The sequence below is a fragment of the Mobula birostris genome, chromosome 1 (genome assembly GCF_030028105.1).
Source record: "Mobula birostris isolate sMobBir1 chromosome 1, sMobBir1.hap1, whole genome shotgun sequence".
In the NCBI taxonomy this organism is placed as follows: Eukaryota; Metazoa; Chordata; class Chondrichthyes; order Myliobatiformes; family Myliobatidae; genus Mobula; species Mobula birostris.
The window spans coordinates 233,600,936-233,615,182 of NC_092370.1; the positions used below are offsets into that span (position 1 = coordinate 233,600,936).

The 14,247-nt window shown below is 43.1% G+C and overlaps 1 long non-coding RNA gene across 1 annotated transcript; it reads left to right on the top strand.

Annotated features, from left to right (window-relative positions):
* The first annotated feature begins 3,854 nt into the window (after nucleotides 1-3,854).
* LOC140186396 (uncharacterized) lies at nucleotides 3,855-14,247 on the top strand. Its single transcript, XR_011882862.1, has 4 exons — nucleotides 3,855-4,048; nucleotides 6,712-6,839; nucleotides 9,688-10,079; nucleotides 13,673-14,247. It is a non-coding gene; the product is annotated as an uncharacterized lncRNA (long non-coding RNA).

The window sequence follows — 14,247 nt, forward strand, 5'->3', positions numbered from 1 at the left end:
ATAAAATGCAATACATAAATATTTAGAACAAAAACTGTGAATTACAGTAAGTATATAAATGTATATGTATATCATATAGTTAAATTAAATAAGTAGTGCAAAAATATAAATAATAAAGTAGCGAGGTAATGTCCAAGGGTTCAATGTCCATTTAGGAATCAGATGGCAAAAGGGAGGAAGCTGTTCCTGAATCACTGAGTGTGTGCCTTCAGGCTTCTGTACCTCCTCCCTGATGGTAACAATGAGAAGGAAAATGCCCTGGGTGATGGGGGTCCTTAATAATGGATGCCACCCTTTTGAAGCACCACTCCTTGAAGATGTCCTGGATACTACAGAGGCTGGTACCCATGATGAAGCTGATTCATTTTACAACTCTGCAGCTTGCTACGATCTGTGCCGCCCACCACCACCACACCAGATGATGATGCAGCCAGTCAGAATGTTCTCCACAGTACATCTGCATTAATTTTCAAGTGTTTTGGGTGACAAACCAAATCTCCTCAAACTCCTAATGAAATATAGCTGCTGTCTTGCCTTTTTTATAGCTGCATCAATATGTTGGGACTGGATTCAGTCCTCAGAGATATTAACACTCAGGAACTCGAAATTGCTCACTCCCTCCACTTGATGAGGAATGGTACGTGTTTCCTCATCTTACCCTTTCTGAAGTCCACAATCTGCTCTTTGGTCTTACTGACATTGAGTGCAAGGTAGTTGCTGCGACACCACTCAACTAGCTGGTATATCTCACTCCTATACACCCTCTTGGCTCCAGCTGAGATTGTGCCAATAATGATTGTATTGTCAGCAAATTTATAGATGGCATTTGTGCTGTTCCTAGCCATACAGTCATGGGTGTAGAGTAGAGCAGTGGGCTAAGAACATATCCTTGAAGTGCACTAGTGTTGATTGTCAGTGAGGTGGCGATGTTATCATAAATCCGCACAGATTGTGGTCTTCCAGTTCGGAAATTGAGGATCCAATTGCAGAGGGAGGAACAGAGGCCCAAGTTCTTTAGCTTTTCAATCAGGGCTATATGAATCATGTTGTTAAACACTGACATAGGTATGTGTATTGTCCAGGTGATTCAAGGCCACGTGGAGTTTTATAGATTTTATAAGATCTATTATGGATTTATTGAGTATGCCTGCAAGAAAATTAATCTGGTGGTTGTATGTGGTGACATTCATGTAGTTTGATAATAAAATTACTTTGAACAATGAACTCTCTAGTTATCTCACTACATCTCCTACAATGTTCTTCGTCATGGAACTCTCTCTCAGACATATCCGCTCTGATGATGAGACTTTCTGGTGTTTTTAAAATGTCTTCCTTTTTTTTTCTGACCTGGCTTCAACGGTTGACAGAGCGGTTGCGTATTTAATATGTCAGTAATAATTGGGTAATATTGTAAATATAATGTTTAAGCATTCGTTGCTGTTTACATAATGTATTGAGGGTTATATGTAAAAGCTCGTGAATAGCAAATGTCATTACACCACCATATCAGAGTGCACACCTTGCTTAAAATAAAATGGAATGTACATGAGGTATCTCCCAGCTTTGTGTTTTTCTTGCAATTAGTTTAAAGTGTTGGAGTTATAAAACATAACAAGGGCTCTCACTATTTGACCTTTCTATTTCCTGCATTGCTGCACACACCTCTGTCTCCCCAACCCATACAAGTATAACGTTCTGCCCCACCAGCCACTGGACTCGTCTTCCCCTCCCCTGCTCCCACTTCATTATTCCAAAGGGATAGTTTCTTACACAACTTTCTAGAACATAGGACAGTATGGAATGAAACAGACCATTCGGCCCACAATCTTGCACCGAACCAGCTAAAAAGCAAATCAAAAATACCCAAACACTAATCCCACGAACCTGTACAATGTCCACAACCCTCTCTTCCTAACATCCATGTGCCTATTGAAATGTCCCTGCAAAGCCTTTAATGTCTTTGCCTCTACCACCATACCAAGCAGTGCATTTCAGGCATCCACGACTCTCTGAGTAAAAAAAAACTTACCCCTCACATCTCCTTTGAATCTACCCCTTGCATCCCCTTTGAACCTACCCCTCTCACCTTCAATGCATGCCCTTTGGTATTAGACATTTCAATACTGTGAAACAGATACTCCCTGTCTACTGTATCTACTATATGCCTCTCATAATCTTATAAACTTCTGTCAGATCTCCCCTCAGCCTCCACCTCTCCAGAGAAAACAACCCAAGTTTATCGAGCCTGTCACAATAGCACATGCCCTCTAAACCAGGCAGCGTCCTGGTAAACCTCTTCTGCACCCTTTCCAGAGCCTCAACATCCTTCCCATAGTGGGGTGACCAGAAGAGTACGCAATACTCCAGTTGTGGCCTAACCAGAGTTTTACACTCTACCACTTCTTGTCATCTTGTATGCAGTTATAGAAAAAGAAAAGCTTGTTCCAAAAAGCCAAACAGTTCTTCCAGGTGAAGCAGCAATTCATTTACAGTTCTTCCAATTTATTAAGTTTTGTATGGTGTTCAAAATGTGGTCTCAGTATCAAAGAAACTAAATTCAGCTTGGGTAACTATTTATCTCAGGGGTCCCCAACCTTTTTTGCACTGCGGACCGGTTTAATATTGACAGTATTGCAGACCGGCCGACGGGGGGGTGGGGGGGGTGTTCAAGTAGGATTAAACTCACCTCAACATGTCTTTTACAGTTAGGGTTGCCAACTTTCTCACTCCCAAGTAAGGGACAGAAGTAGCAGTCAAATCCCGGGACACTTTACCCCAGGAAAGACCACTATGATCATGAAGCCTTGCACGAGCACCTGTGTGCACATGCGCGTACGTGCCGATTTTTTCCCCCACATATCAGTTTTGCGTTCACCTTCCCGACTAGACTACATACATTATTTCTACTTTATATAGGCTGTGTATTTATCATATCATTCCTGCTTTTACTATATGTTAGTGTTACTGATTTTCAGTTTTATGTGTTATTTGGTATGATTTGTTAGGTTATTTTTTGGGTCTGAGAACGCTCACAAATTTTTCCCATATAAATTAATAGTAATTGCTTCTTCGCTTCACACCATTTCGGCACAAAAGGTTTCATAGGAACGCTCTACCTTAGCAGGGGAAATACGGGACAAACCAATTTAGCCCAATATACGGGACGTCCCGGCATGTACGGGACAGTTGGCAACCCTATGTTCAAGTTCAACAGTGCGTGACAGGGAATGAGGAAAGGTGCAGCTGACTCATATCGTTTCCTCGCGGCCCGGTAGCACATGCTGTGCGGCCCAGTACCGGTCCGCGGCCCGGTGGTTGGGGACCGCTGGTTTAGCTCAATAACTCTGTTCAGTTCACAAGATCAGCCCTTTGAAATTGTGGAGTAGATGTTGTAAATCCAAACTGACTGAGGTCCGCAAGTGAGGAAATCGAGGATACAATTGCACAAGGAAGGAATGAGACCAAGATCTTGAAGCTTATTAATTAGTTCTGAGGGGATGATGGTATTGAATGCCGAGCTGTAATGGACAAAGAGCATCCTGATGTATGCATTTTTGCTGTCCAGATGTTCCAGGGTTAAGTGAAGAGCCAATGCATCTGCTGTGACGTTAGGCAAATTGAAGCAGATCAAAGTCACGTCTCAGGAAGGAGTTGATATATTTCGTCAGCAACCTGAAGTTTGAGAAAGAGAAGCTAAATCGGTTTTTCAGTATTACAATGGAGTAAAGGGTATTACAGAGGCATGAGAGCGAAGCTGGCCAAAGTTAATCAGAAGGGGTGACTAGCAGGGATGGCAGAACAAGAATGGCTGGTGTTTCTGGGGAAATTTGGAAGGCACAGGAAAGATATTTTGCAAAGATAAATAAGTATTCTAAACAGAAGATGAGGCAATTGTGGCTGACAAGGGAAGTCAAAGATAGCATAGAAGTAAAACAGAGGGCATATGATATTGCAGAAATTAGTGGGAAATTAGAGGATTGGGAAGCTATTAAAAAACAAAAGAAGTCAACTAAAAATGCTCTAAGGAGAGAAAAGATGAAATATGAAGGTAAGCTACCCAATAATATAAAAGAGAATAATGAAAGTTTTTTCAGATATATAAAGAGTGAAAGACAGGCAAGAGTGATTATTGGACTGCTGCAAAATGATGTTAGGGAGGTAATATTGGGAGACAAAGAAATGGTGCATGAACCTAATAAGTATTTTTGTGTCAGTCTTTACTGCAAAAGATATTAACAGTATGCCAGAAATGCAAGAGTGAAAGGGGGCAGAAGTGAGTGTCATTGCTATTACTAAGGAGAAAGTGCTTGGGAAGCTTGCTTTTATTGTTTGCACAACTTGTGGTTTTTTTTGCATTGGGTGTTTGATGGTCTTTTTTTAATGGGTTCTTTTGAGTTTCTTCTTTTGTGGCTGCCTGTAAGGAGACAAGTAATAATATATACATACTCTGTACTTTGAACTTTGAAGGTAGATAAGTCACCTGGAACCATATGGACTACACCCCAGGGTTCTGAAAGAGGTAGATAGAGAGATTGTAGAGTTATTAGTAATGATCTTTCAAGACTCCGGCTGAAAGATCATTAATCCTAGCCAAATCATGGGACAATTTACTATGACCAATTAACCTACCAACCAGTATGTCTTTGGACTGTGGGAAGAAACTGGAGCACCCACACAGTCATGGGGAGAACATACAAACTCCTTACAGGTATTCTATAGATTTGCTGAGTACGCCCACAAGAAGATGAATCTCAGGGTAATTTATGGTGACATACGAGGGGTGATGGATAAGTTCGTAGCCTAAGGTAGAAGGAGTCAATTTTAGAAAACCTAGCACATTTATTTTTCCTACATTTACACACTTAGTGTAGTAGTCGTGGAGCATACGGATTACTTCTTTGTAGAGGTCGGCGACTTGGACCTCCAGATTGATAAGTTCATGGCCTAAAGTAGGCGATGAGGAGAAACTTCAAACTTTCTGCATTTTCACTCAGAGTTGAACTGCACGTGCATGTAACGAGAGCTGTATAACTCATCCCCCTTCTACCTTAGGCTATGAACTTATCAATCACCCCTCGTATATGTACTTTGAACTTTGAAATTAGACTGGCATCTTGCTTGGCAGGGACATCGTGGGCTGATGAGTCCTTTTCAGTGCTGTGTTTGGTCTCTGTTCCTTTTACAATTTCTCCACAAACAAAAATATAAAATTCTGGAAGATATCAGTCAATCAAGCAGGAGTGGTAGAAAGCGGTTATCTAATTTAGTGGATCCAAAGGAAATAATTTCCTTGTACTAACTTGTACTTAGTATTACTGACGAAGGGGGTCTCGGCCCGAAACATCGACTGTATCTCTTCCTATAGATGCTGCCTGGCCTGCTGCATTCACCAGCAATTTTTATGTGTGTTGCTTGAAATTCCAGCATCTGCAGATTTCCTCGTGTTTGCGTGCCTAGTATTATTATCTGGTTATTTATCACATTTACTTTTCTGGGTCTTGCTGCATAGAAATTAGCTGACTGCAGTTCAAAGAGATAAAATATTTTGGTGTTTCCTGAGGATTCAAAATATAATTCTTTCCTTTTCTCTTAAAATATAATTAATATAAAATTAATTGGCCATGAAGCTGTTTGGAATAAGGCAGCACGGTAGCATAGGGGTTAGCACAATGCTCTACCGTACAGCCAATGTGGGTTCAATTCCCAATGCTACCTTTAGGGAGTTTGTAAGTTCTCCCTGTGACAACGTGGGTTTCCTCTGGGTGCTCCGGTTTCCTCCCACAGTCTAATGAGATACCGGTTGATAGGTTAATTGGTCAGTGTAAATTGTCCCATGATTAGGTTAGGATTAAATCAGGGGATTGCTGGGCAGTGTGGCTCGAAGGGCAGGACGGGCCCACACCATGCTGTGTCTCAATAAATAAATAAATACCCTGAGTATCAGAGGAACATAAATTTTCTGGTCAGAATCAGAATGACAAAATCAATTTTTTAAATCAGTGACATATGTAAAATGAAATGTGTTATTTTGCGGCAGCTGTATTGTGCAAAGGCATAAAGTTACTATAAATGACAAATAAATAGTGCAAAATAAAATGAGAGTGTTCATGGACCATTGATGGAGGAGCAAAGAAATTGTTTATGAATCACTGACTGTAGGCTTCAGGCTCCCGTACCTCCTCCCTGATGGTAGTAATGAGAAGAGGGCGTGTCCTTGCTGTCGATGTGGCTTCGTGAGGGATGATTGCCTCTTGATGACATCCTTGATGGTGGGGTGGGGAGTGCCTGGGATTAGCTGGCTGAGTCTACAGCCCTCTGCAGCCTCTTGCAATCCTGCACATTGTAGACTCCATTCCAGGCAGAAATGCAACCAGAGCTGCTGCTGCAAAACAACAAATTTAATGTCATCTATGAGTGATAAACCTCCAGGAGGACCATAACCTTACTGTAGGGTTTGGAGGCTTGCGTGCCTCAATGACCTGGAGAGCTATGTTGGCTCTAATCAGGGCCTTGTGCTTTGGCTCTTGGTCAGTCACCCAAGCCAAACAGGTCAAAGGGTAGAGGCCAGACGAAGAGTGGTCCACTGGTCCTCCAGGTCTGGGGGTTCAGCTCAGGGTTAACAACCCTGACTGGTCAAAAAATTGTTATGGAAACAGCAATGAAGTATCCTTCTACATCTGAGTGCAATGGTATTCCTGAATCTCCTTCCAGGACTTGAATGACTGACAGTAGTGAAAACCAAGAGGAAGCTACTGACATAAGGAAGGAAGCTCTGAACACCACTGGAGATGGAGGACCTTCACTGCTGCCCGAAACACCAGCAGCACAACGGGCAGTAAGTAAGTAAAGTGTGAGTGATAAGAAATCTGATTCTGACTTCTCAATCTGTGTAAATTTCAGTCTACAATACTGTATATGATTAAACATCAAGATTTCACCCACAATCTCCAGATTATGTTGTGTGTCTAAAAATAAATGTAGGAGGTTTAGAAACATCACAAGAAACATTTTAAATCAATGCTTGGCAAGTATGATGCAGCATGGAACATGCAATCACTGATCTTCCCAATAAACAGTCTTGATCTGCAAACCTCCTGTCATTTGGACTGCTAAATCATCCATGTCTCCCTTTGCTGAAAGCTTGTTTCTCAAATATGGCTAATGGACAATATTTTCTAGGGCTGTGCCCTGGCCCTACATTCAAAGAGGCTGTAGTGGCAAAACCAAACCAAAACCAAAAAATTGCTTCTGCCTGCAACCTCACGGACTTGTTATTCTTGCTTGAAGCGCCCCCAGCTCCAACGATTGCTCCAAAAGTCAAACCCTTTATTCAATTCTTTATTAGCAATTAGCAAACATACAATCTTGAAAGCAAGAAACTTAAAAGTACCTGTGAAAGCGTAAACAAGCATTATTGAGCGGTCAGCAAAAGATACAACATCCACCAGTCCCAAGCTGTGTAGACGTAACATATTTCCTTCTCCCCCACTCGTGATTAGTTACCATAATAAACACACAACACAGAATGCAATGCAGATAGAGAACAGATGCATGGCTCCTACAGAAGCTATATTAAACAGGAAGGGGGTTATTTATAAGGAGTGATTGGAGAGGCTGAGGCTGTACTTATTTTCCCTGGACTGAAAGAGGTTGAGAGTTGAACTGATAGAGGGATACAAAATTATGAGAGGCATAGATTATGTCAGAGTCTGTTACCCATGGTGGGGTTGCCTCGAATCAGAGTCAATAAGTTTAGGGTGATGGAGATTTAAGGAGATCAGGAGTAAATCTTTCACACACAGGGTGATGGGGTTGTGGAGTCGGAGAAAGTGACAGAGCAGATAGAACTACAAAGTTTAAAAGATATTTTGAGAGGTACATAGATAGGAAAAGTTTAGAAAGACAAGGGCAAAACAGGCAAATGGGATTAGCATAGGTGAGCATGATGGTCGGTAAGGACAAGTTGGGCTGCTTCCATGCCATAGAACTCTAAGCAGTGCAGGGTTTCCCTACGCCCACTGCACTCAGCAACAAATGTACCCCTTTGGATACAGCTGTGGAGATGACCTATCAGGGCACAGCAGCAGCAGCCAGGCTGGTGGCACTGTGGCCCGCTCTGAGGCTCAGCAGGGAAGGGTAAAGTCAGGCACAGCAGAGCGTTAGTGATGGAGATTTGATAGTTCGGGCCAGGATGTTGTATTTTGCCTCCTAGCTACCAGGCTCAAGGATTTCTCGGAGCAGCTGCAGAAGATTCTCAAGAGGGAGGGTGAGCAGCCAGAGGTCATGGTGCACATTGGACAAATGACATGGACAGAAAGGGAGAAGAGGTCCTGCACGATGAGTATAGGGAGTTAGGGAAAGCCACTCATCCTCCCAGGGTGTAATCACTGGATTACTCAGAGTACCATGTGGTAGTCAAGGCAGGAATAGGATGACAGTAATGAGTGACTGAGGAAGTGGTACAGGGAGCAGGATTCCAGATTTCTGGATCACTGAGATCTCCCCTGGGTAAGGTACAAACGGGATGGGCTACATCTGAACCCAAGGGGAACCAACATCCTTGTCAGCAGTTTTGCTAGAGCTGTTGGGGAGGGTTTAAAATAAGTTGGCAGGGGCAATGGGAACTGGAGTGATAGGGCTGAGGATGGGGAGTTGGTATACAAGTCAATACAGTGAGACACTGAGAATGCACTGGCAGATGATACGACAAAATAGCAGAGGGAAGAGTTGAAGTGTAACATGTGGGGCAAAATTGAAAATGAGTGATGAATACAGAACTGAAGGTGTTATCTTTGAATGCACGCAGTATATGAAATAAGGTAGATAACCTTGTTGCGCAGTTAAAAGATTGGCAAGTATGATGTTTTGGGCATCACTGACATGGCTAAGACATGGTTGGGAGCTTAACATCCAAGATACACTTTGTATTGAATGGACAGGCAGGATGGGAGGCAGAGGGGTTGGGTTGGCTCTGTTGGTAAAAAGTGAAATCAATGCCTTAGAAAGAACTGACTTGGAATCGGTTGATATAGAAACCTTGTGGGTACAGTTAAGAAACTTCAAGGATGGGAGTTAGATACAGGCACCCAAACAGTAGCCAGGATGTGGGGTACAAGTCACAACAATTAATAGAAAAGACATGTAATAAGGGTAATGTTACGATACTCATGGGGGGGTGGGTTCACTGTGGAGGAAGATTGTGAAAATTAGGTTGGTTCTGGATCCCAAGAGAGGGAATTTGTAAAATGTCTTTGAGATGGCTTTTTCGAGCATCTTGTGGTTCAACCCACTAGGGGAAAGACAATTTGAAAATGGCTATTGGGTTTGATTAGGGAGCTTAAGATTAACGAACACTTGGGAGACAGTTATCATAATATCATAGAATTCACCCTGCAGTTTGCGAGGGAGAAGATAAAGTCAGATGTATCAGTGTTACAATGGAGTAAAGAGAATTACAGAGGCATGAGAGAGGGTGGCCAAAGTTGAATGGTAGGGGACACTAGCAGGGATGATGGCAGAACAGTAATGGCTAGAGTTTCTGGGGGTAATTCAGAATTTGTAGGATACATAAATCACAAAGACAGGAGGGCAGAGCTTAGGATGATGGCGCCTAATGGCATCTCTTTGCTTGCATCTTCGAAAACAGCTCTATTTTTATCTTTAATATCTCTTTTTTTCCCTTTTCAGGGTTCTTTTAAAGACCCTGACCTGAAGTTACATGCTGACTTCAGTTCTTTGCGAAAATGGAACCTGCTGTCAGGGCCTCACAACCGGCCGCGTTTCAATATGCCAAGGATGCAGCCTGGGAGACTAGTGTGCCTTCAGGATGCCGGATTTTCATGGATCTGGAGGCGGGTGGATTCGAGGTCGGTGCCGCCGCTTGATATGTCATGGGTGTACATGGAAGATCGAAAGCAGAGAGCTGGCTGCTGGCTGTGTGCCCAGAGATCTGAGATTGGAAAAAGCGATGTAACAGACTTTTAACACCGTAAACCAGCGAGTTGTTTTGTTATGTCTCCTCTCTCGCTGTGAAATGGGGACATCTCTTTTCCCCTTATTAGGGAGAGAGAGACCCTCTGGTATGTCGAATACTGGGTAAACGAGTAGTCTTTGGGGTACTGCGTCTGTGTCTTTATTGATGCTTTGCTACACACTTGAGTGCTCGGTCGGAGGTGTAGATCTTTTTTGCTGTTGGGGAAGCGGGGGTCGTTGCCTTGCTGCTGCTTGTGCGTGGGAGGGAGAGCAGCTGGGGGGAGCTTTGGGGTTCTAACATTTAACTGTCATTCATTCTTTGGGGCACGCCTCTGTTTTTGTGGATGTTTGTGAAGAAAAAGAATTTCGGGATGTATATTGTATATATTTCTCTGACATAAAATGTATCTATTGAAACCTATTGAAAGATGAAATATTCTAAAGGGAGAATGAGACAATTGTGGCTGGCAAGGTAAGTCAAACACAGCATAAAAGCAACACAGAGGGCATACAATAAAGCAAAAAATAGTGGGAAGTTAGAGAATTGGGAAGCTTTTAAAAACAAATAGAAGACAACTGAACGAAAAAAACAAGGAGAGAAATATGAAGATAAGCTAGTCAAAGATATCAGAGAGGATACCAAGTTTTTTCAGATATAAAGAGTAAAAGTGAGGCAAGAGTGGATATCACTGGAAAATGATACTGGAGAGGTAGCAATGGGGATGAGGACATGACAGATGGACTTAATAAGTATTTTGTATTGTACTGTGGAACACACTAGTAGTATGTTAGAAATTTGACTGTGTTGGGGGCAGATGTTTAGTGAAGTTGCTATTACTAAGAAGAAGGTGCTTGGGAAGCTGAAAAGTCTAAAGGTAGATAAGTCATCTGGACCAGATGGATTACACCCCAGCATTCTGAGAGAGGTAGCTGAAGAGATTGTGGAGACATTAGTAATGATCTTTTAAGAATCATTAGATTCTGGAATGGTTCCAGAGGACTGGAAAATTGCAAATGTCACTCCACTCTTTAAGGAGGGAGGAAAGCAGAAGAAAGGAAATTATAGGTCAGTTAGCCTGACTTCAGTGGTTGGGAAGATGTTGGTGTCCATTATTAAGGATGAGGTTTTGGGGTAGTTGGTAAAATAGGCCAAAGTCAGCATGGTTTCTTTAAGGTGAAGTCCAGCCTGACAAATCTGTTGGAATTCTTTGAGGAAATAACAGGCAGAATAGACAAAGAAGAGCCAGGGATGTTGTTTACTTGGATTTTCAGAAGACCTTTGACAAGGTGCCGCACATGAGGTTGCTTCACAAGATAAGAGCCCTGGTATTGTAGGAAAGAATCTAGCATGGATAGAAAATTGGCTGATTGGCAGGAGACAAAGAATCGGAATAAAGCGGGCCTATTCCGGTTGGCTGCCAGTGACAAGTGGTGTTCTGCAGGGGTGGGTAGTGTTGAGGAAGCAGGGAGTCTGCAGAAGGACTTGGTCCGATTGGGAAAATGGGCAAAATAGTGGCGGATGGAATGTAGTTTTGGGGAGAGGACGGTCATGTACTTTGGTAGAAGGAATAAAGGCGTAGACTATTTTCTAAAAGGAGAGAAAACTCAAAAATCAGAGGTGCAAAGGGAACTTGCGAGTCCTCATACACTAAAGGTTAACTTGCAGGTGAGTTGGTAGTAAGGAAGGCAAATGCAATGTTAGCATTCATTTTGAGAGGACGTGAATATAAGGCCAAGATGTTGAGGTTTTATAAGAACAAAAGAAATAGGAGCAGAATTAGGCCATCCGGCCCATCGAGTCTGCTTTGCCATTCATGGCTGATCCTTTTTTTCCCTCCTCAACGTCAGTTCCTGGCCTTCTCCCTGTAACTTTTGATGCCATGTCCAATCAAGAACCTATCAATCTCCGCTTTAAATACACCAAACGACCTGGTCTCCACTGCAGCAGTGGCAACAAATTCACCACCCTTTGGCTAAAGAAATCCTCCACATCTCTGTCCTGAGGCTGTGCCCTCTTGTCCTAGACCCTCCCACCATGGGAAACACCCTTTCCACATCTACTCTGTCTAGGCCTTTCAACATTCGAAAGGTTTCATTGAGATCCCCCCTCATACTTATGAATTCCAGTGAGTACAGACCCAGAGCCATCAAATGTTTCTTGTAAAGTAAAGCCTTTCATTCCTGGAATCATCCTTGGGAATCTCCTCAGGACCCTCTCCAATACCAGCACATCTTCTCTAAGATGAGGGGCCCAAAACTGTTCACAATACTCAAGGTGGGGCCTCACCAGTGTGTTATAAAACCTCAGCATCACATCCTTGCTCTTGTATTCTAGACCTCTTGAAATGAATGCTAACATGACATTTGCCTTCCTCACCACTGACTCAACCTGCAAGTTAACCTTCAGGGTGTTCTGCACAAGGACTCCCAAGTCCCTCTGCATCTCAGATTCCTGGATTTTCTTCCCATTTAGAAAATAGTCCGCAATTTATTTCTACTACCAAACTGCATGACCATTCACTTTCCAACACTGTATTTCATTTGTCACTTTCTTGCCCATTCTCCTAATCTGTCTAAGTCCGCCTGCATCCTACCTGTTTCCTCAACACTACCTGCACCTCCACCAATCTTCGTATCATCTGCAACCTTGGCAACAAAGCCATCTATTCCATCATCTAAGTCATTGATATACAGCATAAAAAGAAGTGGTTACAACACCAATCCCTGCGGAACGCCAGTAGTCACTGGCAGCCAACCAGAAAAGGATCCTTTTATTCCCACTCACTGCCTCCTACCAATCAGCCAATGCTCTAACCCTTCCCTGTCATACCATGGGCTCTTTACTTGGTAAGCAGCCTCATGTGTAGCACCTTGTCAAAGGCCTTCTGAAAGTCCAAATATACAACATCCACTTCATCCCCTTTATAAGGCATTATCAGACCACACTTGGACTATTGTGAGCAGTTTTGGGCCACTTATCTAATAAAGATGTGCTGGCATTGGAGAGGATCCAGAGTAGGTTCACGAGACTGATCCTGGGAATGACAGGGTCAACGTATGAGGAGCATTTGATGGCTCAGGGCCTGTACCCGCTGGAGTTCAGAAGAATGAGAGGACATCTCATTGAAACCTATCTAATATTTAAAGCCTAGACAAGAGTGGATGTGGAGTGGTTATTTCCTGTAGTGGTGAGTCTAGGACCAGAGCGCACAGTCTCAGAATAGAGGGATATCCATTTAGAACAGAAATGAGAAGAAATTAATTTCTTGTGCACATGCAGAAGTCATTGCCAGGGACGGCTGTGGAGGCCAAGCCACTGAGTATATTGAAAGCAGCAGTTGATAGGTTTTTGGTTAGTCATGGCGTCAAAGGTCATGGGCTCAGGCAAGAGAATGGGATTGAGAGGGCTAATAAATCAGCCATGTTGGAATGATGGAGCAGACTTGATGGGCTGAGTGGCCTAATTCTGCTCTGATGTCTTATGAATCTGTGACTCGGGTGACAGCAAGGCTGAGTAAAAGGCATTCATATCAAGAACAGTTAAGGTTTATAAATTTTTCCTGAAGTTCTCTTTTCAATATGCACTATCTGCCTCTACGTAGACAGAGGTAGAGTCATGATGGCGCTAAATTGTGACTCCATGTTAATCTATGAAAATAACTCAATTTCTACCTTTGACGTCTCTCCTTTTCCTTTTCAGGGTGGATGGGGTTCTGTTGAAGACGCTGACCTGGAGTTACGCTCAGACTTCGGTTCTTTGCAGTGATGGGACCCATTCCCGACCAGCCAGTTTTCAATATCTCAAAGATGTGGCCTAGAAGACGAGAGTGCCTTCGGGGATCTGAGGTCTCGCAGCCCTGTGGACAGGCTGAATCTAAGCCGGTACCACTGACTGAAGTGTCACGGGAGAGAATGGAGATCGGGGACAGCAGATCAGCTGTTGGAGGCATTGTAGTCAGCGAGTTGTGTTCTCTCTGTCTCCCTCATTGGTGGATGAGAGATTGTTGCCGATTTTTGGGTCACAGAACTCGGGGGGGGGGGCGGGGGAGAAAAGGCAGTGCAACGGACTTTTAACATCATAAATCAGCCAGTTGTTTTGTTATGTGTCCCCTCTCGCTGTGCAACGGGGACATCTCTTTTTCCCTTTATCAGGGAGGGAGAAAGCCTGTGGCATGTCAAATTGTTGGTTGAATAATTAGTTTTTGTTGTACTACAGATTGTGATCTTTATTGGGGGCTTTGCTATTGCATGCTTGGAGGGTGGAGGGTGGAGGGT